Source organism: Culex pipiens, chromosome 3 (assembly GCF_016801865.2).
Source record: "Culex pipiens pallens isolate TS chromosome 3, TS_CPP_V2, whole genome shotgun sequence".
Lineage (NCBI taxonomy): Eukaryota > Metazoa > Arthropoda > Insecta > Diptera > Culicidae > Culex > Culex pipiens.
Window position 1 is genome coordinate 150,742,377 of NC_068939.1, and position 27,420 is coordinate 150,769,796.

Below are 27,420 nucleotides of genomic sequence, written 5' to 3' on the forward strand. Positions count from 1 at the left end.
TACGAGTCTACCGCCGTAACAAGCAAGAGGTCGTCGGATTTTGACCCCGGATCATGTGCGTATAGCATCAGTGCATATGGTAGACTACTGTATGAATGTGTTGGGATGTTCATGGTCATCCAAGGACTCCCTGGAGTTAAGATCTACGAGTCTACCGCCGTAACAAGCAAGAGGTCGTCGGATTTTGACCCCGGATCATGTGCGTATAGCATCAGTGCATATGGTAGACTACTGTATGAATGTGTTGGGATGTTCATGGTCATCCAAGGACTCCCTGGAGTTAAGATCTACGAGTCTACCGCCGTAACAAGCAAGAGGTCGTCGGATTTTGACCCCGGATCATGTGCGTATAGCATCAGTGCATATGGTAGACTACTGTATGAATGTGTTGGGATGTTCATGGTCATCCAAGGACTCCCTGGAGTTAAGATCTACGAGTCTACCGCCGTAACAAGCAAGAGGTCGTCGGATTTTGACCTCGGATCATGTGCGTATAGCATCAGTGCATATGGTAGACTACTATATGAATGTGTTGGGATGTTCATGGTCATCCAAGGACTCCCTGGAGTTAAGATCTACGAGTCTACCGCCGTAACAAGCAAGTGGTCGTCGGATTTTGACCCCGGATCATGTGCGTATAGCATCAGTGAATATGGTAGACTACTATATGAATGTGTTGGGATGTTCATGGTCATCCGAGGACTCCCTGGAGTTAAGATCTACGAGTCTACCGCCGTAACAAGCAAGAGGTCGTCGGATTTTGACCCCGGATCATGTGCGTATAGCATCAGTGCATATGGTAGACTACTGTATGAATGTGTTGGGATGTTCATGGGCATCCGAGGACTCCCTGGAGTTAAGATCTACGAGTCTACCGCCGTAACAAGCAAGAGGTCGTTGGATTTTGACCCCGGATCATGTGCGTATAGCATCAGTGCATATGGTAGACTACTATATGAATGTGTTGGGATGTTCATGGTCATCCAAGGACTCCCTGGAGTTAAGATCTACGAGTCTACCGCCGTAACAAGCAAGTGGTCGTCGGATTTTGACCCCGGATCATGTGCGTATAGCATCAGTGCATTATTTATTTTTAAATTAGATAAATGAATATAATTATATTTCGCTACAAATTCATTAGGGTTTATTAATCCCCAACTTGCAAATTCTTCGATTTTGACCATTTCCTGAGTCCCAGTAATAAATAGATCTCTATTATTTAAATTAAGGCATTCTAGAAGTGCATTACATGATACCATTTCATTCTTAATGGCAATTGTCCAACAGATATTCCTACGAGAAGCAGTACTTAAAGCAAAAGTTTTTAATTTGCGGTGGAAGGCTTCGAAACGCATCGTCCAAATCCCTCTTGGCGGTCCAAACTGTCTGATAGTCGAAGGATAGTGACATAGAAAATGAGCTTTTGGTTTTAAATGCTGGTCAAACAATCCTTGGATGACCATGAACATCCCAACACATTCATATAGTAGTCTACCATATGCACTGATGCTATACGCACATGATTCGGGGTCAAAATCCGACGACCACTTGCTTGTTACGGCGGTAGACTCGTAGATCTTAACTCCAGGGAGTCCTTGGATGACCATGAACATCCCAACACATTCATATAGTAGTCTACCATATGCACTGATGCTATACGCACATGATCCGGGGTCAAAATCCGACGACCTCTTGCTTGTTACGGCGGTAGACTCGTAGATCTTAACTCCAGGGAGTCCTTGGATGACCATGAACATCCCAACACGTTCATATAGTAGTCTACCATATGCACTGATGCTATACGCACATGATCCGGGGTCAAAATCCAACGACCTCTTGCTTGTTACGGCGGTAGACTCGTAGATCTTAACTCCAGGGAGTCCTTGGATGACCATGAACATCCCAACACATTCATATAGTAGTCTACCATATGCACTGATGCTATACGCATATGATCCGGGGTCAAAATCCGACGACCTCTTGCTTGTTACGGCGGTAGACTCGTAGATCTTAACTCCAGGGAGTCCTTGGATGACCATGAACATCCCAACACATTCATACAGTAGTCTACCATATGCACTGATGCTATACGCACTGATGCAACACATTCATATAGTAGTCTACCATATCCACTGATGCTATACACACAAGATTCGGGGTCAAAATCCGACAACCTCTTGCTTGTTACGGCGGTAGACTCGTAGATCTTAACTCCAGGGAGTCCTTGGATGACCATGAACATCCCAACACATTCATATAGTAGTCTACCATATGCACTGATGCTATACGCATATGATCCGGGGTCAAAATCCGACGACCTCTTGCTTGTTACGGCAGTAGACTCGTAGATCTTAACTCCAGGGAGTCCTTGGATGACCATGAACATCCCAACACATTCATACAGTAGTCTACCATATGCACTGATGCTATACGCACATGATCCGGGGTCAAAATCCGACGACCACTTGCTTGTTACGGCGGTAGACTCGTAGATCTTAACTCCAGGGAGTCCTTGGATGACCATGAACATCCCAACACATTCATATAGTAGTCTACCATATGCACTGATGCTATACGCACATGATCCGGGGTCAAAATCCAACGACCTCTAGCTTGTTACGGCGGTAGACTCGTAGATCTTAACTCCAGGGAGTCCTCGGATGCCCATGAACATCCCAACACATTCATACAGTAGTCTACCATATGCACTGATGCTATACGCACATGATCCGGGGTCAAAATCCGACGACCTCTTGCTTGTTACGGCGGTAGACTCGTAGATCTTAACTCCAGGGAGTCCTCGGATGACCATGAACATCCCAACACATTCATATAGTAGTCTACCATATCCACTGATGCTATACACACAAGATTCGGGGTCAAAATCCGACAACCTCTTGCTTGTTACGGCGGTAGACTCGTAGATCTTAACTCCAGGGAGTCCTTGGATGACCATGAACATCCCAACACATTCATATAGTAGTCTACCATATGCACTGATGCTATACGCATATGATCCGGGGTCAAAATCCGACGACCTCTTGCTTGTTACGGCGGTAGACTCGTAGATCTTAACTCCAGGGAGTCCTTGGATGACCATGAACATCCCAACACATTCATACAGTAGTCTACCATATGCACTGATGCTATACGCACATGATCCGGGGTCAAAATCCGACGACCACTTGCTTGTTACGGCGGTAGACTCGTAGATCTTAACTCCAGGGAGTCCTTGGATGACCATGAACATCCCAACACATTCATATAGTAGTCTACCATATGCACTGATGCTATACGCACATGATCCGGGGTCAAAATCCAACGACCTCTTGCTTGTTACGGCGGTAGACTCGTAGATCTTAACTCCAGGGAGTCCTCGGATGCCCATGAACATCCCAACACATTCATACAGTAGTCTACCATATGCACTGATGCTATACGCACATGATCCGGGGTCAAAATCCGACGACCTCTTGCTTGTTACGGCGGTAGACTCGTAGATCTTAACTCCAGGGAGTCCTCGGATGACCATGAACATCCCAACACATTCATATAGTAGTCTACCATATCCACTGATGCTATACACACAAGATTCGGGGTCAAAATCCGACAACCTCTTGCTTGTTACGGCGGTAGACTCGTAGATCTTAACTCCAGGGAGTCCTTGGATGACCATGAACATCCCAACACATTCATATAGTAGTCTACCATATGCACTGATGCTATACGCATATGATCCGGGGTCAAAATCCGACGACCTCTTGCTTGTTACGGCGGTAGACTCGTAGATCTTAACTCCAGGGAGTCCTTGGATGACCATGAACATCCCAACACATTCATACAGTAGTCTACCATATGCACTGATGCTATACGCACATGATCCGGGGTCAAAATCCGACGACCACTTGCTTGTTACGGCGGTAGACTCGTAGATCTTAACTCCAGGGAGTCCTTGGATGACCATGAACATCCCAACACATTCATATAGTAGTCTACCATATGCACTGATGCTATACGCACATGATCCGGGGTCAAAATCCAACGACCTCTTGCTTGTTACGGCGGTAGACTCGTAGATCTTAACTCCAGGGAGTCCTCGGATGCCCATGAACATCCCAACACATTCATACAGTAGTCTACCATATGCACTGATGCTATACGCAAATGATCCGGGGTCAAAATCCGACGACCTCTTGCTTGTTACGGCGGTAGACTCGTAGATCTTAACTCCAGGCAGTCCTTGGATGACCATGGACATCCCGAAGTACCCATAGATCTTTGAGATACATAAAATTTTAGTAAACAAATAAATCAAAAAATATGTTTTTTAAATAAATTAATTTTAAACTTTTAATATTTATTTTTTATAATCGTACAAAAAATGGACCCCCCGAGAACTTGACAACTTTTTTATACATTTGTATTGGTTGTTTCCGTTGTGCTTAAAGGAAATGGCTATGCACCAGGCGCTTCCATATTCTTGTAGATGGCTCATATAATTGGGAGGAGACGCATGGTTTTTTTTTAAATTGTTCGATTTTTTATGTTAAAAAATGTACCAATTTTTCATCAGTCCGCGTGGACATAAAATCAAATTCTGTCGATTGCATCGGATTCGGGGATGCCTTTTCTCTCAGGAACGGATGAGATATCGTGAATCCGTTGACACAAGTTTTGTTTTGTCGAGTAGTGTTTTACATAAAAGTCCCTTTGACACCAAATTTCTATCTCATCACCGTTTCAGGCTGCAAATTATTGAAAACACCTCATTTTTCGCATGTTAAAAATGGAAGGGGTCGTACCGCCCCTCCGTCACGAGATATCAAAAAGCGGACCTCGGATTCGTGATCAGGGACAAAAGTTACCCCTTAGGACAAAGTTTCACGCAAATCGAAGAGGGGTCGGGGCAACTGCTGTGTGAGTTGGCGGAGAATTAACCATCTGTATTGATTGAAAAATTCATAACATGGTCAAAGATTTTTTGCACAACCTGAAAATTTCTGGAATGTTGGCATTTGATGTCCCCTAACACATAAAAATGATAATAAAAAATAGTGTTTTTTGCAAAACAAATTTTAGTGACAAAAAGTGAAATTCAAAATCACTCATTTTTTTACCGTGTATCATTTTTTTCAGTGTAGTCCTTATTTCACACATCATTTTTTATGGACAGCTGCAAAATTTGTATGGAAAATTATATGGACAAACTAATGATGCAAAACAGCTTCTTTGGGCATACCGAAGGCACCAAAAAAAGTTTAGTCTGATTAAAAAGTACAAAAAAAAAAACGAATGAGCAAAATCTGAGAGAACTGCTCAGCTTAGAACCGCATAATAAAAAATAAATGATCAAATCTTGAAAGTTTTAATTTTTTTGATATTTTTTTTTATTTTGACATTTTAAGGTATATCAGAATCTTTGTCTTTGTTTGAACGGAAATTTTAAAGTTTTTTTTTAATTTAATAAACGTTACATTTCCAATATTGAAAATTTAACCGATAGTTTTCCAGTTACCGTGATTTAAAAATGAGGAATAATTAGACGATACTGAGAAAAACAAATTTTTCTCAATTTAGATTTAAAGAGGTTGTATCTCAACAAATAGCAGTCCCATCACTAAGTAAAACCAAAATTCTTAGCTTAAAAAAAAATGTTTAGCCTTCACCAAATATTTTTAAATTACGAAAAACTGAACATTAAAAATAAATATCTAAACAATAAATGTGTGCTGAAGTCGCTATCAATGACGTATGGGTTTTTGCATTTGCAAAATATTTTTGAAATTTTCTCCATTAACAGTTTTTGCACCATCCTAAACATAAGCGCTAGAAATGCCTTTTTAAGTTCCCTAAAAATATTTTTAAAACCCACGTTAAAAACAAGAAAAAATAAAATTAAGTATGGGAACAGTCACGAAGCGGGGATGGCGTATGTTATAACGATACAGTAAATATTGACAAGTAATTCACTTTTTTTTTTGTTTCAAATCAAAATCAAATTATTCGTTCTACAGCATTGCCTTGGCGTTCTCGATTGCGGGATTCCTACTCGAAACTAGGTGTCCGAAGGTTTGATTGTTGAGGCAATTGCAAACCTCTTTTTACATCTACCCAAACATCTTTTTACATCTGCCCCGGGATTCAAACTGACGACTTTTGGATTGTGAGTCCAACTGCCTACCAGCGACTACACCGAGACAGGACCCACGGAGATGACTCTTGCACCTGGCCTAAGCTAACGACCTTATCTCTAGGTTAGACCGGGGCCAACATTTACTTCCCCATCCGACGGAAGGCGTGGTCAGACAAATCTCGTCTCGAAAAATGCCACCTTCACCGCGGGTCCCATTTTTTCAGTTTGCTTTACAAAAATACATACTCTATCTGTCGTAGATTTGTTTTCTTCAATTGCATACACTGATACCAACAAAAGTTGTGATGCCCTGCTTGAGCCTACACCAGCCCAAACAAAATCGATAATCTCTCGTTAGTACTAACTCTTGGCGTCATCGGTCGAAAACCAGCGCCAACGCGAACAAATGAATATTAAATTTATGAAAATCATAAAAACAAGTATCGCTACAAATCGCCGGCATCATTGTAGTACACCAGCTAGACCAGGCTCGATGCCATGGTGTCATCATCCCATGGCGTTTGGCACACGCAAATCACTCTCTCTCTCTCTCTAGGAAGAACTGATGCTGCTGCGATATGCTAGCCCAGATGCCGGAATGTGATCGTAAAACCCCCTCGAACTCCCACCACCAGGGCCAGTATCGAGGGGGGGGGGGGGACGTAAAAGCAGTCCTTCCGGTATTTTCTCAAAAGGCGCACCAAACGGCACTTTGGACGTCGACTTGTCGAGGCCGCACGACTCCTACGCGGCAGAACGCCATGTGGATTCGATTTATGCAAATACATCGCAATTAGTGTTTAGATTTTGGCGGTTCAATGGACTATAAAAATTCAATCGTGCGCCGTAACCAGGGTAGGGGGCGCCTGCTGTGTTATTTGTAGCATTAAAACATCGAATTTCTCGGGAAGGGGATTCAGCCTTGAAACTCGTTAGTACAAATTACAAGTTTCATTTGTGCTGATCCTATCATTAATCGAACGACATTGGTGCCGAACTTGGGGTAGGCCAAATCGTAATGAAACAGCGCCGGATGTGATTACGATTGCTTGACTGAACTGCGATTTGTTTTTGGTAGAAAATCGATAGCACTACTGTAGTTTCGGATGTTAGGTGATCCATTGCGAGGTTTAATTACACGTGAAGAACTAATGGCATGTAATTAAACGCGATTTGTGCCTTTCATCTAATCTAAACATCGCAGAGTTACTTACTGTGTGTATTTGGTTGATCAAAGCTTCCTGTCACTAGCATGTACCTTAAAAGAGAGAGAGATACAGACCCTTGATTACTTATTGATAGCTAATCAAAGCAAAGGTTCAAATCAATTTAACTCCACAATTGAGCAACTTTCGGACTCTAAATGTTTTCGTGCCAGATTAGTACGAATTCATGGTCCCACTTTCAAATTCAATCGAATCAACTGCTCTCGAAAAGGATCAGCCTCAGCAAACTCTCAAAGCTCTCTGCCAACCTAACACGACGGAAGAAAAGCTCCTTCCACACTTCCATCCTTGCCCTCCCTCTCAGGCGCGAAGCAACGGAACAAATAATCCTAAGTAAACGGATTGGATTGGTGAGAAGGAAATGGAACGGCAGCCGCCGCCTCCGGCTATCTTTAGCGAGATTGAGGCAGAGCTTTCACAAAGCGGGAGAAAGGAAGGAAGTTTTGTGCTAATATTGTTAGTAAAGATTAAGCCATGATTAGTTGAGACTGCCCCCTTTGCAGCACTTTCTGGAGTGAATTGAAAGGCGACTTGGAATTTCTTGAAAAGGGAAAGTTTCTGGATTGTGATGATCATTTCAAGATTCTTAATCGCATTAGGAAATATAAACACTTTCTTTGGTTCAATCAAATGGGAGCCACAGAAATCAGAGTCAGTGACGAGGTTTGCTCTCCAGACAAAGAAACTTGAGTTAGTTTTATCAGTCCATACCCGAGCAGACGGAAATAACGTGGGAATAACATTTTTTGTTATTTGAAAATACTAGGCCAATAACATTTCATGTTATTTATAACAATATTTGTTATTCGCCGTTATGATTTTTTTGTTATTGGATTGTTATTGTAATAACAGACTTATAACATTTTGCGTTATTCTTCGAACAAATCTTTGTTATTATTTTTTGTTATTTTAACAACTAATCCGATCATCCCAATAACAATTGGAGTTATTCTTCCATAACAAAAAATGTTATTCCCAAGTTGTTTTGACTTTCAACCAATATCAGACCAATAACAAATTTTGTTATGATAACATAAACTGTTATTAAGCTCTTATGCAAAAATGGATTTTGCAAGAATATTCCATAACATTTTTTGTTATTTTAACAGTATTTGTTATTGAAATGGCATGAATTTTGTTATTACCGTCTGCCCGGGTAGTAGAGAAATTTATCATTAACAGAGCATGATCACAATACAGCTTTCATAAAGTGTTTTTGGCTATTTCAAAGTAATAAATAGCTAGCCAGAAAAGCTTAGTGTGAAAATGGGTTTATTTCCCCTATTCATTACGTTTTTATAAACCAACTGTTTAGATTTTTTTTATATTACTCGATTATCTGAAGTTCGCTTATCAGAAGGTTCAATAATCGTATATTTTTGTTTTCTCACTTTTAACATCAAATTCGAGTTCTGCGACTCCACTTTAGACAAATTTGAATGGTAGATTGACTAGAAAACTAAAAAAAGCTTTTTTTCAATATTTCATCACCATGGCGGTTTTGGCCGCCATCTTGGATTTAAAAAATATATATCACTTAAGAGTGGTTTAGGGGTCCTACTAAAGCTCAACAAATAAAAATAAGACATCGAAAAAAAGATTTTTTTTTAATTGATTCGATTATTCCAAGTAAAATTTTGTCGAGGTCTTCGGATAATCAAGTCTGGACTGTATTTAAAAAAAATGTTATAAAAAATTAAACTTTTGATTTTACTAATATTAATAATTTTATATTACCTTTTGAATATTCTTATGTACAGAAAATAAAAACAATTCCCGTAAGATCTGAGCATCTTTATCTTTTTTAATATTTTTTATAATGTTTAGTATTTCTCTTGACGGTGCACATCAACCAGACATTTTGCATTAGAATTTTTATTGCAGATATTTTAGTATCTTCTTATTTACAGAACTATCGCTATATTTTGACGCATCCCCTAAAGTGCCGTCTTCTTTAAAATTCACAACAAAGGTTGACTATTTTTACAAACAGTTTGTTACAGGTTTGGTTCTGTAAAGGAGCCATTACACTATCGCAAACAAACAAACAAACTCGCACTTTTTCGTGTTTGACAGTTTGACAAACTCGCAAACTTGTTTCCGGCAAACTCGCAAACAATGCAAAATGTATGCAGGCTGACGTTTGTACAAACAAATCCAGGCAAACTGTCAAAAAGCGCGAGTTTGTTTGTTTGCCGCAGTTCAATAGCTCCTTAAGTTTGACCATTTCTAATAAGAAGACAAAAACTTCCTTGGTTGATGTGCACCCTTAAATACAGTTATTCGAAGAAATACAAAGTGTACCTGTGCACTTTACGAGTTTTAACTTTAGTACGATTTGCAAAAAAAAAGATATTTTTTATAATACACGGAAAAATCAAATCCTGAATTCGTTAATTGCGTTAAAAAACTTTAAAGCCAAGAAGGAGTTTATTCATAAGTATGGTGCATTTGCACTATAAACGTGAGTATATTCCTTCGTAGTTCTTAAATTTATGAACACAATTCACGAATTCGGGATTTGATTTTTTTCCGTGTATTTAAAAAAATATATAATTTTTCTAATCATTTTGTTTAAGAGAAATACTGATCATTTTTCAATGTTACAATGTTTTGATGTTTGTGTATCTTTTCAAAATCACGTAGTTTTTGAAAATTTTGTGTATTAAAAAAAATATTTTTGCCATCGATGTACATAAAAAAAAATACATAATTTGCGATTTTTTATATGAAAAACAAAAAAATATTTTTATCTTTTTTTTAACGAACTTTTGGGCTTCGTCATGCACACGGGACCGGTTTAACGAATCTTCACCAAAATTTTGAGCAGATTTTGTCGAAGCAATGTTGAGATATCGTGGCACCCGTTTTTTGAAACTGTTAACATCAAATAGCTATATTTCTGCAGTGATAAAACCAAATGTCTTCAAATTGGTTGTGTTAATAGATGAAAATGTATATTTTAATGCTCTGAAAACAGTTTTTGGAAAAACTTTAAGTGTGTGCTCAAACCAATCTCTGACATGTTTGCTGATTTATATGTATGTAACCCCTTAAGCATTTTTGACTTGGTTTTTTTGTGAGTAGGTCGAATATCGATGCAAAAAAGGCTTTATTAACCATTGGCTCTTTCGTCTTTTTGAAAACTAATCCGAGAATTGTTCTTTTTAAATTCCTTGAAGCTTCATCCAATAAAAAATCCAAGGCTTATGGAATCCTGTGAAATTTAGAATTTTCGAAAACTCGATATTTTGCGTAAAATAAAATTGCCATTTCGATATTTCTTAATCTTTTAACAAAGAAAAAAAATTAATAATATAAAGATTTGAAACAGATAATCACGTTTTATTATGAGAATGTTTTCAAAACGTGCAAGTCATAAGCACTTTGATATCAAAGTGAAATTCGTAAACTAAGACACCGTTTTTTTATAATTTTCAAGTCACAAATTTCAAATTAACACGTGTACGGATTTTTGCTCAGCAAGAGTTGGTAGCCTTATTTCCGATAAACTAATTTTTTATTGGCGATTTATTGGAAACATTTGCTCAAAATTTTATCGTAGAAAAATGGCACTCTCGTGAAATAATTCTTTCAAAGAAACTGTCCGGATAGACAGGACAAAATATACCAGGGACTAACTTCAAAGGCATTTCTGATCATAGAAGTGGTTTTTGCTTAAGCCAATCTAAATTTCACCGAATGCACTGCACTTATTCTATTGATTCCAGCAAAGCATGCTTGCTCAATCAACCGAGAAAATTCCAGTGGTGTGGATTTCCAGACACAAGGATCGTTGCAAGGGAACATGCTGGCTGCTGGCTACTGAGCAGGTCAAATTGAGTTTTCCAAGCAAATGGCTATACAGAAAGCCATCAATTGCTTCACTTTATGCGTGCGGTCTTCGCCTCCAAAATTTATCCCCGTGCAAAGTCCACCTTCAAAATGGTGAATTTATGGAATCCAATAAAATCTCATTTCGGGTGGTCTTTTGTTGCGCGTTGTTAGCTTGAAAAAGCTAATAGCAACCTTCTAGGCTTCCTTAGTGACTCGTTTTAGGCCACGGATTAGGCTTTCTGCTGCGTTGCTTAAACTCACAGCTTTATTTTGAACGGGAGCGGTTTAAGTGGACTTCAGAAGGATTTCACTGATAACATTTTAGGTGAATTCTTCATTAAATTCAATGCCCCTTTGTTCAGCTCGTCGCACATCTTTCAGCTGATAAACATTGCTATTCTTATGACTCATAACAAAATGCCACACTCGGAAAGTCAATAAGTTTCCTGTCTTTCGAAGCTCTCGGAATGTTTCGCCCCCAGAAAGTTCTACTCCAAGTGTGTCATCTTGAACCTGTTATTTTCTTGTTTCCACACCTACACACTTGATGCCAATCCGTAGCATTCCCCCAAGAGACCACTTTGGCCCGTCCCAGAATCTCTGTTCATTCCCCTGGAGAATTTCGTTCTCATAATACACATGGTGAATGGGGCATGCCAAGTGTTTGACCAAATTTCACCAGACATCCCCGTTGTGAGGAGGTGGATCCTGGGAATTTTTCTTAAACAAACGTTAACAAAAAACACACAAACAATGAACTATCTCGTCCTGGGGAATGAAACATAATTTCTCGGGTCCACCCCGAAAGTGGCTCTTGACTCTTGGTTGGATAGAATTGGGATGACGTCGATGATGGTCGTCGTCGTCGTCGCAAAAGTTGTCCCTGTTCCAGGAACAAATGAAGGTCATCTTTGATGGATTTGGCTAACTTCTGAGCTTTTCGATCCGGGTGACGTAAAATCGGTTTCTGTATGTTTCTTTATTGTCACAGAATAACATCGTTCTGACTTCGGGGCCATGGGGAGAAGTTTGATATATCGTTGCAATCTTGCAATCTTGTCGCACGTAGCTTATTGACGTTTTGAACAAATGTTTGAAGTTGAATAAGCTGGATTTAGATTCCTGTGTTAAAGGTTCCTTGAAAAAATTAAATCAGTTAGAAATTTTGTAAAAAGTTGATTTACAATCGTGTTTTGTGAACCTTTAAAGTTGTCACTTTTTCGTATGACATTTTTTTAGTTTGTACCCCGTTGGTTGGTCAAAGTCAAACTAAAAAGTGACGAACTGTCACATTTTACCCGGCGCTCACACACACTATCAAAACAAACGTTTGGTAGTGTGTGTGAACTTCGTGTAAACGGGGTGTCAAACTAAAAAGTGACCCCGTTCGTTTGACAACAGTTGGTGTCAAACCATCGGGGTTTGAGTGTAGTAGAAACTGATGAAAAGAATCGCAACTCAATTTATATTTAACCAGAAAGTCACGTGCGACAATATAGCACGATCATAGCGAAATGCTTTGCTCATTGGCAATTAAGACGACACGGCTAATATATAGTGGATGCTGATTAGCAGTGACAGCAGTATAATGTATGGACATGATGGGTGGAGGACAAACGACCTCGAAAAGCTGATAATTTTGTGAAAGATAAAAGCAAAAAAGAAAAGCAATTTGGATACAGTTGGAATTGTGTATAACTGCCAATTCTCATAATTTTTCCATGCATGAAATGTAAATGATGTAAATGAATACTAGTAAAAATAAACAGATAAATTTTAAAAACGTCTGAAAAATCAGTTACAGATTCTGAAAGTTTTGATTCGTAATCAATGGCAAAATTGAGTGGAAACTGGATTTTCTGAAAAATTGTGCAGTTTTGAAGGATTTGTTGCAAATAGGAAGTGTCATCTTTGGCATGGTTGAAAATTAGGGTGTTTAAAGGCAAAGATGATTCAGAAAATTTAACTTTTTCAGATTTTTTTTTTATTTTAAGAGGTTACAGAAGATCACGAATTTTCATATTACAGAATTTTTTTAAAATCCACATAAAAAATGAATTTCAATCACTCCTGAAAGTATCATGAAGACTTTTCATTATCAAACTGAAACATCGGCTCACCAATTTGCCATGCGCAAAGTGAACCGACAAACTGTTTGACCGTTTTTTAAACCTTTTACAGTCTTCACCAAAATTTGATCCAATTTGGTCGAAGCAGTGTTGAGATATCGTGGCACCCATTAACACAAACTAATTTAAAATAGTAATATCTACAAAAACGGAAAAAAACGGAATCGACGTAACACCTTATAATGTGGCCCTCTTAAACCTTGCGGTTTCGTCAACGGATCCACAGGCGTGTATCGTTCTTTTTGCGACAAGACTCCGCCTCCCGGGTCTCCTAAGTGTGAAGGTATGGGCACGGGGAGAGGGCACCGAATACCTATATTTATACTTAGAATTTTTTGCGTCCGCCCCGGGATTCGAACCGGCGACCTCTGGATTGTGAGTCCAGTGCGCGGTCCGATTGATCCACACAGGCAGACGCAAAAACGATTTGAACAAAATTCTGGAAGATTGTAAAAAGAGTGGTTTTTGTAAGAAACTCCGTCATGTTATACATTTTTTAAAAGGTATCAGAAAGACCTTTTTAACGAGTTTAAAAGATTGAAGATCTGACGACCCTATCAAAAGTTACACGCACTTAAGTGTTTTTATGCACTTTTTAGAGACCGGATCTCGAATATTTCGAAGAAAACGTTGTCCGGATCTATCATGCGACCTGTCGTTGGATAGGTAATTAAAAGACCTTTTCAACGATTTCAAAATATTGAAGTTCTGACAACCCTATCAAAAGTTATAAGCCCATTAGTGCCCTGAATTATGAAGATCTGACTACCCAAACTGATGATACGTATAATGAATTATGTTGATAGAACACTGAAAGGTCCGCTCTTTTGTATCTATTTTGGATAGCATTACCCTCTAAATGTGAGGAAGGCATCAACCACATAGGTGGATTAAGTTAGTTTTTTTTAAGTGTACAGATCCGAAAAATGTCTAGCTTTTTAAATATTTTGCATGATGTTTTGCCTTCCAGGTGAGGAAGGCTATAAAATCACTCGAAAAATTAGCTTTTTAATTAGACCTACTAGACCTACCGTCATTTGTACATATCGACCCAGAATCACCAGCTGAGCAAATGTCTGTGTGTTTGGCTGTATATAGAAATGTGCACCGAATCAACGTCACTGGAATATCTCGTCACTGGCTGAACCGATTTTGACCGTATTGAGCTCATTCGATTCGTCTTAGGGTCCCATAAGTCCCTATTGAAATTTATTAGATTTAGTAAAGCACATCAAAAGTCAAAACCTGCCATATTATATGTTTTTAGAAAGGTTCTGAATTTACCTTTCTTGTGGATTAAGAATTTTTAAGATCTGACTTACACCCAAAATTCAGAGTCGAGATAATCGTTCTCTCAAAATTTATTGAGGGCTCAGTGCCAAAATCGATAGAATAATGGTACCAACTCACACCATCATAACAAATGAGTTCATTCGTTAGTCGAATCAATAAATCTCCAAAAAGTGTCATACATCGACTTCTGACTTCTCCTTGGTCGCCAAGCTGTGGTGGCCGAAGCAGCTAAGTCATTGGATTGGTTTGTCAAAGGTCTCTGGTTCGATTCCCGTTGTCGACAATTTTGGTTTTTTGTTTGACGGATGAACTTTTTTTTGCAAATGAACCTCGAGAGAATAGTTCTATCGCCCATCTCGAGCTGTGTTCTCTGCGTCCGTAAATGGTACCACTATTCTCTCGACTCGAGACCATCATTCTCTCGGACTAGCGCTGCCAGTTTTGGGTGTACCTATCTAAAATTACAAGCAGTTAAAAAAATGGTCTGAATTTACATAACCTCAATCTGTTTCCCCACAGTACAGGGATGCCATTTTCCTCAAAAGAGGTGTCTGTATAATCATGACAAAAAGTCTGTAGGTGGTCTGTTTTTGTACTCATCACTTATTTTTATTAGGACCTCTTAGGTGCTGCGATCACGTTAGGGGTGATCCATAAACCATGTGGACACTTTAGGGAGGTTAGAATCACTCTTTAAATGAGAGGAAGGCAGCAATCACCTAAAGGTGTATTAAGTAACGTTTTTTTATTTGCAATAGATTTGGTATTAAATAAAAATAGCTATTTTCCTAAGTTTTTTTTTTTGGTTTTTGAAGAAAGTATCGAAACAATCTGATTAGTTTAGGTCTTGTTAACTATGCATAACATTTCTTGAGAGTTTTATGAAGAAAGGGAGAGGAGCTACGGGCGCGTTTTGAGAGATGTCGTGTGTGTCGTGGCAGCTTTATTTAAATCGCGATTTCAGTGCGAATTTGAAGGATTGAACCTTCTTATTTGGTGTCATTCGGTCGGCCGTGAAGAGTTTGTCGCGAAAAGTGTGGAGTTTGCCCGTTTTTCTGCATTATTCGTTCGTTTTGAGCGTTTTTTTGCGGTCGGTGGTGACGTTTCTGGCCACCTTTGTTTTTCTTTTTGCGAGCGCCGTCGCGAGTGAGAGCATTGCACACGGTAGTGTGACCTGACCTGAACATCGAAGTGGTCAACTTGCATGCAAGTATTGTGCAGGAGCGGCGGTGGAATAAGATGGTGTTGGTCAGCCGATGACTCCCCCTCTCCACCGTACCCCGGTGTTGATGTGCTGCCTGGCGGGAGCACGAAGCAGTCTTTTTGAAACGCAATCGGCTCGACAGAGACGCGGGGTGAAGAAGGAAGCTGCTGCGTCAGTGCTTCCAGATTGTATCCTTTTCAAAGAAATTACTAAAATTTGTTTCTTAAATATTTTACTGTTTTTCTCACGTTTCTAAATTCCGTTAAATCTTCTCTTGTTTATAATTTTATTTTTCATTGAAGCTATCGAAACACTCATTAAAATACCTTTTCTTACCATTATTTCTTACAATCTCTACATTCCTTCTACTAAAACCAAAACGCTGTACTATACGCTCTACCTTATTTCATTTAATAATTTATTATTTTTCAGCTGGTTATGAAGGTAATTTACTATATAAAATAAATTTATTTTATATATTCATTTATTATATTACACTTAACTATATATTGTTACACTAAACACAACTTACACAACAATAATGCGAAAATGAACCGGAGCGTTTGGTACGGTATGTCCACGCATCCTTCCTCCCCTGTAGATTCTGTGAAATGTGATCCGTTCTCAGAATCCTCTCTGCGGTAAACACAACGTAGTAGGGCTGGCCGCTTTAATTTTTGTAATACATTTTCGGGTGTTCTCGGATGTACTACAATTATTAATAATGACAAGAAAAGTGTTTGGGGCGTAATCTAATCACAAGACTTTCCAGCATGCTTTCATCGGACTGGCTGCGTTTGTGTTAGATTAGATTAGATTAGATGTTAACTATGCATAACATTTCTACAGGACCTAATACAAAAAGTGGGACTCTAACTGTTTTCTATTCAAAGTTGAAGCAAAAAATGTTCACGTGTAGCTCGATTCAAGGTAATTTTCACGTTTTTTTATAACGTTTAAATTTTTTTTCTTTGTTTGGCCCCTAATTTTAAAATAGGAAAAAATGTTCTACCTTTAATCCTTAAATCAGTTTAAATCGTTGCTTAAAAAGTTCACGACAAAAAATATATTATTCAAAAGCCGTATTTCATCCAACATTTTGCAAAAGCTTGTTTTAAAAGCATATTCGAAAAAAATCTCAATTATTTGTAAATTGAATGATAAAATTTTTCTACCGACAATTGTTGTTTTTGAATTGATAAAAATCTGTTGAAAAAACCTCTCTATTCATCGTACAGCTAGAACCATGTTTCAGCTATGAAATAACAAACAGTAGACACAAAGAATTGACCTCTTCCGGGAGTTTACCGCAAACTGGAACAACATGTTCTAGCTTTCCTGTGTACAAACCGCAACCGCAGTTGATGAATATCATGGCAAAAAATGGAATTAAACTTCTTCAAAAGGAATTTATTTATGTCTGAATGGAGTTTTAAGCTACTGGTCACATTATTTACTTGTACCAAAACTATTAAAAAATTTTGTATTGAATTATTCTCTTTTCTTGGAAACAATTCCGACTCAAGTGTCAAATTTATTCTAATTCATTTTTCCGAAGAAGGTGAAATCCACTCCTGATTACTTCTCAACGCGCGCATCAATCGACGGTGAAAAATTCACCGGAAAGCCCCGCCAGCACACAGAAGGCTTAAAGTCACCTTTTGAAAAGCAATATTGTTTCTGCTGATTTCCCAACAGTGCGAATCCAGTTGTGAAAGCGAAATACACACAATATCGTCGAAATCATGTCAATCCAAAATGGAATTTCCCGGAATTTCCGTGGCGTGGCTGGCTTTGTGTGGTTTGCCATTTTGCTGCTGTATGAAATCCGATATATTGCTCGTAGTTAAACCACAATAGTGTGTGGGCGGGTTCTGGCAGCATGCGCTGAGCATTGCTGTTTGCCGTAAGGATTTGCAGCGAACAACAATTTCGTCCTTTGGGACTTTCTCGCCTTTTGGCCTTTTGGCCAAATTATTTCTGAGATCATCGAATTATCGGAGCTTGTAATTCAATCAAATTTGGTCTTATATCAATATAGAATTTCTCGCACAATTTGATTTGTTTATATTCAAAACGAGAAAAAAAGGGATAAATAGAACGTAACGTTGTCGACAAGGTTCAAAATATAAAAAAAAAGTGTAAAGTGTGATTAGTCAATGAACGTTGAGAATGAACCCAAATCAGGCAAGATAAATTTTAAAAAAAGATAAATAATTTATTATATCATTCAAATGCACCTCTCAGTTCTTCCACTGAGTATTTCCCTATCAACATAACTCTTCATAATGATCTCACGCAGGTCAGCACATCATAATGTATGTTCATTATTTATCTGTTGCCCCAGCTACAACCCGTTGCTGTCCGAGGTGCAAATGGAAATCCCATTAGAGGTTGTTAACAAAACAAGCTTAAATCAGTGAATTAAGCAGACCCGCCACACTCAACAGTCGGAAAACCAAACCCCTTCCGACCCCCTTCAATCCAATCGGGGAGACGTGATTGAAGCCGGTGAATATCCCAGCCCGAGGAAATAAACATTTATCATTTCCGAATTAATTTATTTATTCACCCCACTCTGCCCAGGGTTCAGGCAAACAGCTTGGGTGGTGGAAATTTGAGTCACGAGTTTTATGTGGTAAGGGTAAACTGTGAAATGAGAAAAATATTTTAATGATTAAATAAAATTTTATTTAAGTAACAACCAATTTATAAAGGATTTTTTATTAAAAAAATAAAATTTAATAGGACCTTCTATATGACCAGCCTAGAATTTCCTCATCTTCACTCGTTGCACACACAAGCATGCCCAAACTCACATATACACTGCATCCACCACCTGAACCTACGACACGAGACTCAAGTTGTGAGTATAAAAATAAATCAATTTTCCACTCTTTCCATGCGTGGGCCATCCGCAGATGACGTGGTAATCAACTTATCGCAATTTCTTTCAATTCAAAACTCGCACACACTCACATTTCCATGGGGAGTGTTGTTGTGTTATATGATTTGATAAAAATAAGTCTTACCAAAAGTATATTTGGGGCTATAAAAGATTTAGCATATCTTTTCTGTGTATTTTAGTGAAACAAGTTCGGAATTTGTGGATGGTTCCCTTCTCCCGGTGCTGAAATAAAAAAAAAATTAATTTACGCGCACCATTTGAAGATCAACCAATCTGCCACAACTACGAAGAGCACGTTATTCATTCGCAAGAATACACACACATACAGAGAGGTTATGTTGGAGGCCGGGTTTTCCACCGCGGTGCAGCACAGCCGGTGACACTGCACGGTGGCGAGTGGTGTGACAATGAAATTAACAGTCACATTATTTATAACTGTTTATTTAACTTTAAGTCACCTGTCAGATGCAAGGCGCGCGCCGTGCCTGAACTGTGTAACCTTCCAATCCGTAGTTGAGTTTTCAAAACAGTTTTTTTCATTATGAAAATCTGTTCTACACGTCTCGTTAATTGATATAAATTACATTCTGTGTGAAAATAAAAATCGCCATTGGTTTTGTTGAATTCTAAATTTCAATTTTCAATTTGTGTTTTTATTAGAATTTAGCAGTTCTATTCCAGGATGTTACATTTGCAATTCAGAGATTTGGAGAACCTTTCAACAGTTACTGTTACTGAGATCAATTCATAAGCCTTTGCAGGGAGAGTACATATTTCTACGTTTAGATTTTGCTAGCTGAGTGCTCTTTTAGGGAAAATAAATATTGAGAAAATACCCTAGATCTATGTTTGGCTTAAAAACTAATATCACAGTTGTTGACGGAGGAGTGCTTCGATGAGCGGATTCGTGGACATCCCACAGGAAGTCCTGAAGGTTCTCGTTGCCTTTTCGATGCTTGCGTCGATGGTGTCGACGCCGGCCAGCTCGTGTAGATCGTCGGTAGGATAAAATTCTAAATTTAAATAGAGGAAATATACCCATTTTAAGCCTAATAAGCGGTCGTGTTTGAATCAAGGGAATGGTGGAAAGAGAGGAATCACAAATCCGTATAAATAATTTCAAGATTGTTCAGGTGTAAACCGAAAACGCGATCAAAAATTAAATTAGAAGAATAAGGCTTTTAACTGCTTATTTAATTGTCGGTGTACAGGCCGCCGCACGTTTAAAATCATTTTCTGACGTACATTCAATTTTGCAGTCCAAAACCAGTCACTGAAATGAAAAAAATAAATTCTTTTTCAAGTTTTTTTTTCTTGATTTGTGTGCACCTACGACGAGGACCAAGATTGTTTACTTTTTGCTCTTTGGTCTGACAGTCTTGGTCTGACAGATTTGGTCTGACAGCTTTATCATGGATTTTGGTCTGGTCTAGGCGAGGGATAGGACACAGCACCTTCCTGGTTTGAATGATGCTGGATAATCTGGATTGTTCCTTGAAATTTACTAAAACCAAGTACACCAACGAGTAAAGCAACTTTTTGTGAACATTTCTGTTTATTTTCACTTTTATTAAAAGTTTTGCTATTCCTTTTACATGTATTTAAAACAATATTTCCCAAATGCATTCTAATCAGTCAAGTGCATTTGGCCACGCCCATTTTCCTATTTTCAGCTTAGTTCTTTTTTTCTTCCAGCGCTCTTTTGGGTCTGCTTAGTGCTGCCAAAATTGATGAAATTTTAAGCGCACACTAACGAAAAGTAGCATTTAAAGAGAAAATTTCCTGGCATCACTGGCTCACTCCAACAGGCGCTGCTGGTGGTGTTGGTGGCCACCCTTTGTTCTTTATTGGCCTTCGCTTCTCGCTCGGTTTGCTTCAGCCTTCAGCCTTCGATTAGAATCGGTATTCAAAATTGAAGCGTCAAAAGACCTAGCGCGTTTGTTTTTTTTGTTGGTGCTTGCTAATTATTGACATGTTTCGGGATTATTTTTCTAGTGAGTGACTAACTAATGTGCAAAAGAACATGTTGCCGGTAGTTGGTAGCAATTTTATATCTTAAGCGCTTTGAAATCGTTAGCGCAAGTGAAAAGATATTGATGGCGACTTTCGTTAAGCAGTTAACCTCTGATCTTGCGTGTGGATGTGTGTACCACCAGAATGATGAGAAATGGTCTCGCAAAATAGAAATTATGATCAAAAATGCATTAAATTTGATCTTTTTGGCCAGTAAGTTACATGAATTTGCGTGCTTACTTGAGGCGGTGCTGTTGCTGGTAAGTTTATAGCCTGAAAAGTATTTTTGGAGCTTTAATCGAGCATCAAACTCTCCATATGACGAAGATAGGTGTTTGATTAGAAAGGTATATTTCCCCTATTTTTCAGAGGTAAAATCAAATTGACGATGGCTTTGCCCTTCTCGCATTATCACCGAACGCATCATGTCAACGCTCGTCTGCAATTAGATCATTGCACTGCTATTTAACATGCAAGAGCGTTCGAAGCGGTCGAACCTTTGGTGCTCACACATGAAATCGAAGGATTTGGCGTGCAAAATGTCTGCTAATTGCCAATTAGTGAATGGACGTCCTGAGCCACAAACGCGTTCGATCCTTTTGGGTGGAAGCGACGGTTTTTTTTTGTTTTTATATTATGCTTTGCTATGCGGAAATGGATTGTCAACCGTCATTGCATTCTTGTTTAAAAATTGTATTTTTTACATTAAATTTACGGTACAACGTTTACGGTATTGATATCATGACAAATTAGACAGATAATCTATTTAATTTTTTTTTAATTTATATTTATTCAGATTTTCTTCCATGTACCTTTATTCAGTTAAAATAATATTGAGTATCCAATCACAATCGGTGACTTTTCACCTCAATTTTAAATACTGGTAAAGATTGTCTCTTAAAGGTGATGTTGGTAATGATATTGATGTTTATAAATTTAGGTTAAAGCAATATATGGCTTACATTACTTTAATGAAGTGATTTGTGTATTGTATGTTTCAAATCATGTTATTTTTTAATTCCATCAGCTGGGTTTACAAGACCTATCAAGCCTAGAATAATAATAGCAAAGCAATACACTTTAACGACCCCCGGGTATTTTGTGGTCTCTGTTGCAAGTTTCTGCTCATTTCTAGGGGTCCGAAGGTTATGTGTGGTGAGTCACCCAAAACATCTTCTACGCAAATGGACCGACGTTTTACTTCCCCATCCGATAGAAGGCCAGGAGGATAAGGCGGGAATCGAATCCGCGTCCATAGCAACTTAGTAGAGCGTCCAATTTCTCGGGGTTACAAAATTCCCGGGAAACGGGAAATTCAATATTTATTGAATATTATTGTGATTCTGCTTTTGATAAATATTTAGCATCAAAATTGTATGGGATAGTAATTTTAATGGTCAATGTGAATGTGAGAATCGATGACAGATGACTTGACAGCTTGTAGAACTCATACAACTCCAAGAAAAAATAATAATTTTCTTATTTTATAATCTGTCTTTCAAAATCGTGTTTTAATTAAAAAAAATTATATTTTTTTTTTGTTGAAAAGTTATTTTTTTTTCAAATCATGGTGTTTGGAAATAAATGTTCTGCAACCATAAGTTGTTTTTAAATTTGTCTCTGTGACCAGTTTTAGAGATTAAATAATGTTTTGGCTTTAAATAACCCCTTTTTGAGATATTCAATGATACCAATTGAATTTTCATTCAATTTGGTCTTGTTAAAAAACGTTAAAAATCCTTAATTTTGATCTCAGCGAAAAATAACCCCCTACCTTGTTTTGAAATATCATAATCCAAATTTTCTTTAAAAAACTTATCAAAATTCTAATAGTTTAATTTCATTTCATCATATGGTAAATTTCGATATAAAAAATGAGATTTATACTTCGCGTGCTCATTTAATTCTGAAAAGTTCTAAACTTCAAAGCCAAGTTCAATTATGCGTCTCATTTGACAGGATTCAACAAAAAAGAAAACTAACCAAATCATGACATTGTCGATGAAGCCCAACGATAGCACCAGAGCCTTTTTGCCTAATTACATGTACCGCCCACACGCGGTACAAATGGCAACCCATTTGTGGATGGGATGGATAATTTCTGTAGCAATTACCACCAGACATGAGTTTCAGGTTGATTGTTTAGTGCCATTGTATGTGTGTTTTTGTGTGGGTGTGAGAACGCACGTGTGTTTGTGGGATCACCATTTGATTTAATTGTTCAAATAATTTGGTGTGGCTTTGTTTGTTGTATTTTTGGTTTTTTTGATATTTACAAAGTTGAAATGTCTAAATTATTTAAAATTTTATCAAAATGGAGCAACCAACTTTGAAATTGTGTAAATGTCGCGAATTAAAATTGTTTAAAACAACATACAAAAAAAAGAACTTTGCAATGCAATTTCGGAACAGTGAAACAACCTCGAAACAGGAAACGAGGTTGATGCAATTACAGCAGCGATCACCAAATGAGTGACGGCTTCCGGTAGCGATTAGTCAACATCATTCACGCGGGCTGCCAACCCAGGAGTGATGTGTGTGTGTGTGACGGGCAAATGGCGGTAGATTCGTGTGAATGAGTGAGTGAATTTCGTGCATTTTCCGCGTTGCAATTCAATGGACGAATAAAATACTGCTGGTTTGCAGCGGCAGGTGTTGCACAGTTCAGGATATGTTTGGGGAGCGTTGTCGGTCGGTCATGGGAGGCACATGGAGCAAATAAATGTGTTTGTGTGACACGTGAACTAAACAGAAAACACTTGACGTAGTGGTTATAGCTTGTACTTCCCATAAACAGTTGGTTATATGGCTGACCTGGATGCACTCCAATTAGGGCGGTTGCATAAATCAAACTAACATTTAATTTCATGACAGAACTACGAATGCAAAATGTGTTTTCGAATTTGAAATTTATTATTAGTTGTGAAAATTTAATGTCATCCATGCACAATTCAAATAAATGCTGTTATGTTTAATAAACATTGCTACAAGTGTGTGCGTGAATGAATAATTTCACAACCCAGTCAAAGTTTGACATTTTTGACATTCAATTGTTTGATTGGCATTCGTCGATTGATGTTTAAAAGTATGCATTTTGATTAGAATTTAGGAATGTCTTTCTGATATTTTTTTATTCTGTTTGGGATTTTTTTAACACTGGAACGCCCAACGCATGTCCAACTTACACGGACGCCCAAGCCTCCCAAAAAAGTTGGAACGGTAACTTCAACACGCCCGTTCTCGGGCATAACTCAACCAATCGGGACGATTCTTGTTCCCAGTGATTTGTAAGAATGTCTAGATGATCCTAAAATTTTGCAGAATTTGATTTGAACAAATCTGTTATTTCTGCGACCGAAAACATCGTTCCAACTTTTTTTAAACGACTGCCGCCGCGGAATTTTCAGCGATTTTTTTTACACGCGAAAAAAAAAGTTGGAACGATGTTTTCGGTCGCAGAAATTACAGATTTGATCAAATTAAGTTCTGCAAAGGTCTAGAATCATCTAGACATCCTAACAGATCACTGGAAAGAAGAATCATCTTGATTGGTTGAGTTATGCCCGAGAACCATTGAGTTGAAGTTACCGTTCCAACTTTTTTAGAGCCTTGGGCGTTGGGATGTTAATTGACAGTGATAAAAAAGTCAGTACTTAGAGTGATACATATACAGCAATTCCATTTGAAAAGAGCCTAAACCGAAAAAAGAGTTCTCCGATCGGGCTCAACATTTTTCTGGGTGTTCCTTGGCCAGAATAACTAGACCCGTATTTTTTTGTTTGGCCATTAGGGTGACCTACATCGTGCTAGGGTGGTTCGAAAAATGGCAATTTTCGTCATTTTTCGCAAAAACCACTTTTTTCGAAAAATCATATCTCCACGCCATTCCATTCGATTTTAGCTGTCTTAGACGCAAAAGAAAGGTGATGAGTTTGGCTATTTGAGAAAAATAGTAAGAAGTTCCAAAAGTCTAGCTTAACTATTGAAAAAGTCGTATGAAAACTTAAAATGGCGTTTTGACCGTGTTTGGACCAAAGAGCCTATGTCTGAAAATATTTTTATCGGATTCCTCGGAAAATTTCACATTTTCAATTTAAAATTGGCGATGTCGAACCGTACGTTTCCGAGATATGATTTTTTGAAAATAAAAACTACGTTTTTTGACGCGAAAAAACAAAAACAGGAAAATGACGAAATCAGCAAAAAATCAAATTTATACATGTCTGGGTATCAAAATTTTCGTTATTGAAGGACGCAACTTTTGGTATCCAGACATGTATAGGTAATCGCTGAAATTTTTAAGGTATCGCAGTTTTAGTGAAAAATGTTGACTTTTTGCCGATTTCGTAATTTTCATGTTTTTGCGCGTGGCGCGTCGAAAAACTCAGTTTTTATTTTCAAAAAATCATATCTTGGAACAATTCAATCGCCAATTTTTTAATATATAATGTGAAATTTTCCGAGGAACCCGATAAAAATATTTTCAGACATAGGCTCTTTGGTCCAGACACGGTCAAAACGCCATTTTAAGATTTCATACGACTTTTTCAATAGTTAAGCTAGACTTTTGGAACTTCTTACTATTTTTCTCAAATAGCCAAACTCATCACCTTTCTTTTGCGTCTAAGACAGCTAAAATCGGATGAAATGGCGTGGAGATATGATTTTTCGAAAAAAGTGGTTTTTGCGAAAAATGACGAAAATTGCCATTTTTCGAACCACCCTAGCACGATATAGGTCACCCTAATGGCAAAACAAAAAGATATGGGTCTATTTATTTTGGCCAAGGAACCCCCAGAAAAATTTTGAGCCCAATCGGAGAACTTTTTTTTTGGTTTAGGCTGAAAATGTTGTTTTCGGAAAGTTTCATATTTTAACATTGAAAATTGGACCATTAGTTGCTGAGATATCAACAGTTGAAAATCGCGGGTTGTTTGAGTGAGACTTAGATAACATCAAATTTCCTGTTTTAATCATTTGCATAACACTATCTCAGCAACTAAGGGTCGTATCAACAAAGTTCATGAAAGCAAAATATAGAGAATTTTCTAGTTTTTCAAAAATATTTTCTTCCAAAATTGGATAACTACGACTATTTTCTAAAAATTACCTACACTCAAAGTTAAAGTCCGAGGAGATAGTCCTCCCGAAAAGAAACGTGAGGAAAGTACCAATTTGCGAGAGCATAGACCTCTCGCGTGTTCATTCGTTCATTGAAACAGTTCATTCTATTGAGTGGCTTATACGGATAATTGACCGCCACTTAGTCACCGAACCATGGTGGCCCATACGGCAAAGGTACGGTTCAGCTCGCCAAAGGTCTTGGGTTCGAGTCTCGGCACCGGTACTTTTTTTTTGTTAGATGAACTTTGGGAAATGAACCCATGAGCAAAGTTCTCTTAGTAATTTCAGGATTTATCCTCTCCGTCCGCACACAGTACCATTTTACTACCGAACAGTGCTCTTTATCCTCTCGTATGCCGATGCCCAGTTCTGGGTGTAAATATATGGCTATAACTTGAAAATGGTGCCCTTATCAAAATTTCACTAAAGTACTTTTTGATTGCAAATTCGATGTAATGTTATAAAATTGTTAGGCTTAGTGATTTTTCAGGGCAAAAAAATCGAAATTTCGCGACATGCCAATTACAAACATTGAAATTTCACGGTTATTTCACGGTACTGTGAAAACTGCACAAAAGATTAGTGCGCTGACCACGCGGACGCGCTGTCCTGTTTTTGCATGCTCTTTTTCATTTCTTTTATGTCGCTGTTTGTGTGCATGGGGTGATTGATTATTATAACTTATTGGACATCATAAGTGCAGTGCTTCAGGGGACGCGCAGTCCTGTTCTTTTCGCGATAATTTTCATCGTAAATGATCGTAAAAATTTATTCCAACTCGCATCGATCGATTTTATGAAGAGTAAAGCGTCATTTATTTACTATTTTTGAAATTTGCTCGCGTTATCTAAATTCTAAAAATATACTGATAAGTCCAGCCCATAGCACTACTGCTCGGCTGGCACGCGTTCGATAAAAAAAACTTTTTAAATGATCAATTATCTATCTTTCTGCAGCCGGCTGCCTAAGATTTAAAATTTTCAACCGATAAACAAAATGCTCATGGTCACATCACTGCCACTCGTGAATCCTGACCTCATACCCATCTACTAACCCCCTCAAAACTCATGTGATACTTTGTCGGAGATGCAGTCGATTGGGCGGTCTCTATCACTCAAGTATCGGACTAACATTCCCATCCATTTCCCCGTGACCCTACCACTGGTCGTGGCCGGCGCCGGTATTGATCAGCATAATAGAGGCCTTTGAGAAGTTGCGAAGCGAGGAAAGATAGCTCCCACTTATCTTCCACGGCTCGTGGATGTAACTTCTGGAGGTCCTGGTCAATAACGGAGTAGCAACTGCGGGTGGGCACCTATGCTTATGCTTATGCTTATGCTTATGCTTATGGTACTGTGAAAACTGCACAAAACTTACGTAAAATGTGTTTTTAAGAATAATTACGAACTGAAAATGTCTAAAAAAATATCAATATTTTAATATACAAAATAAAACCCCCAGACACAAATTATTTATTTCAAAAAAAGGTTGCATTGGATTGATTTTGTAAAAATTGTTTGATGTCAAAATTCATTCTTTTCAATTTTGTTGAG

General features: G+C 38.1%; 1 protein-coding gene across 2 annotated transcripts in view; it reads right to left on the reverse strand.

Moving 5' to 3' along the window:
• LOC120422245 (FMRFamide receptor) overlaps positions 1–27,420 on the reverse strand; it is a 125,169-nt gene that overhangs the window by 43,354 nt on the left and 54,395 nt on the right. The window contains exon 3 of one of the 2 annotated variants that reach the window (XR_008212515.1): positions 5,737–7,391. The exons of the other annotated variant lie outside the window; for it this stretch is intronic. The gene's annotated coding sequence lies outside the window, so the exon portion shown is untranslated. Of the gene's footprint in view, positions 1–5,736; positions 7,392–27,420 lie in introns of those variants that run through there. 2 annotated transcript variants of the gene reach the window in all.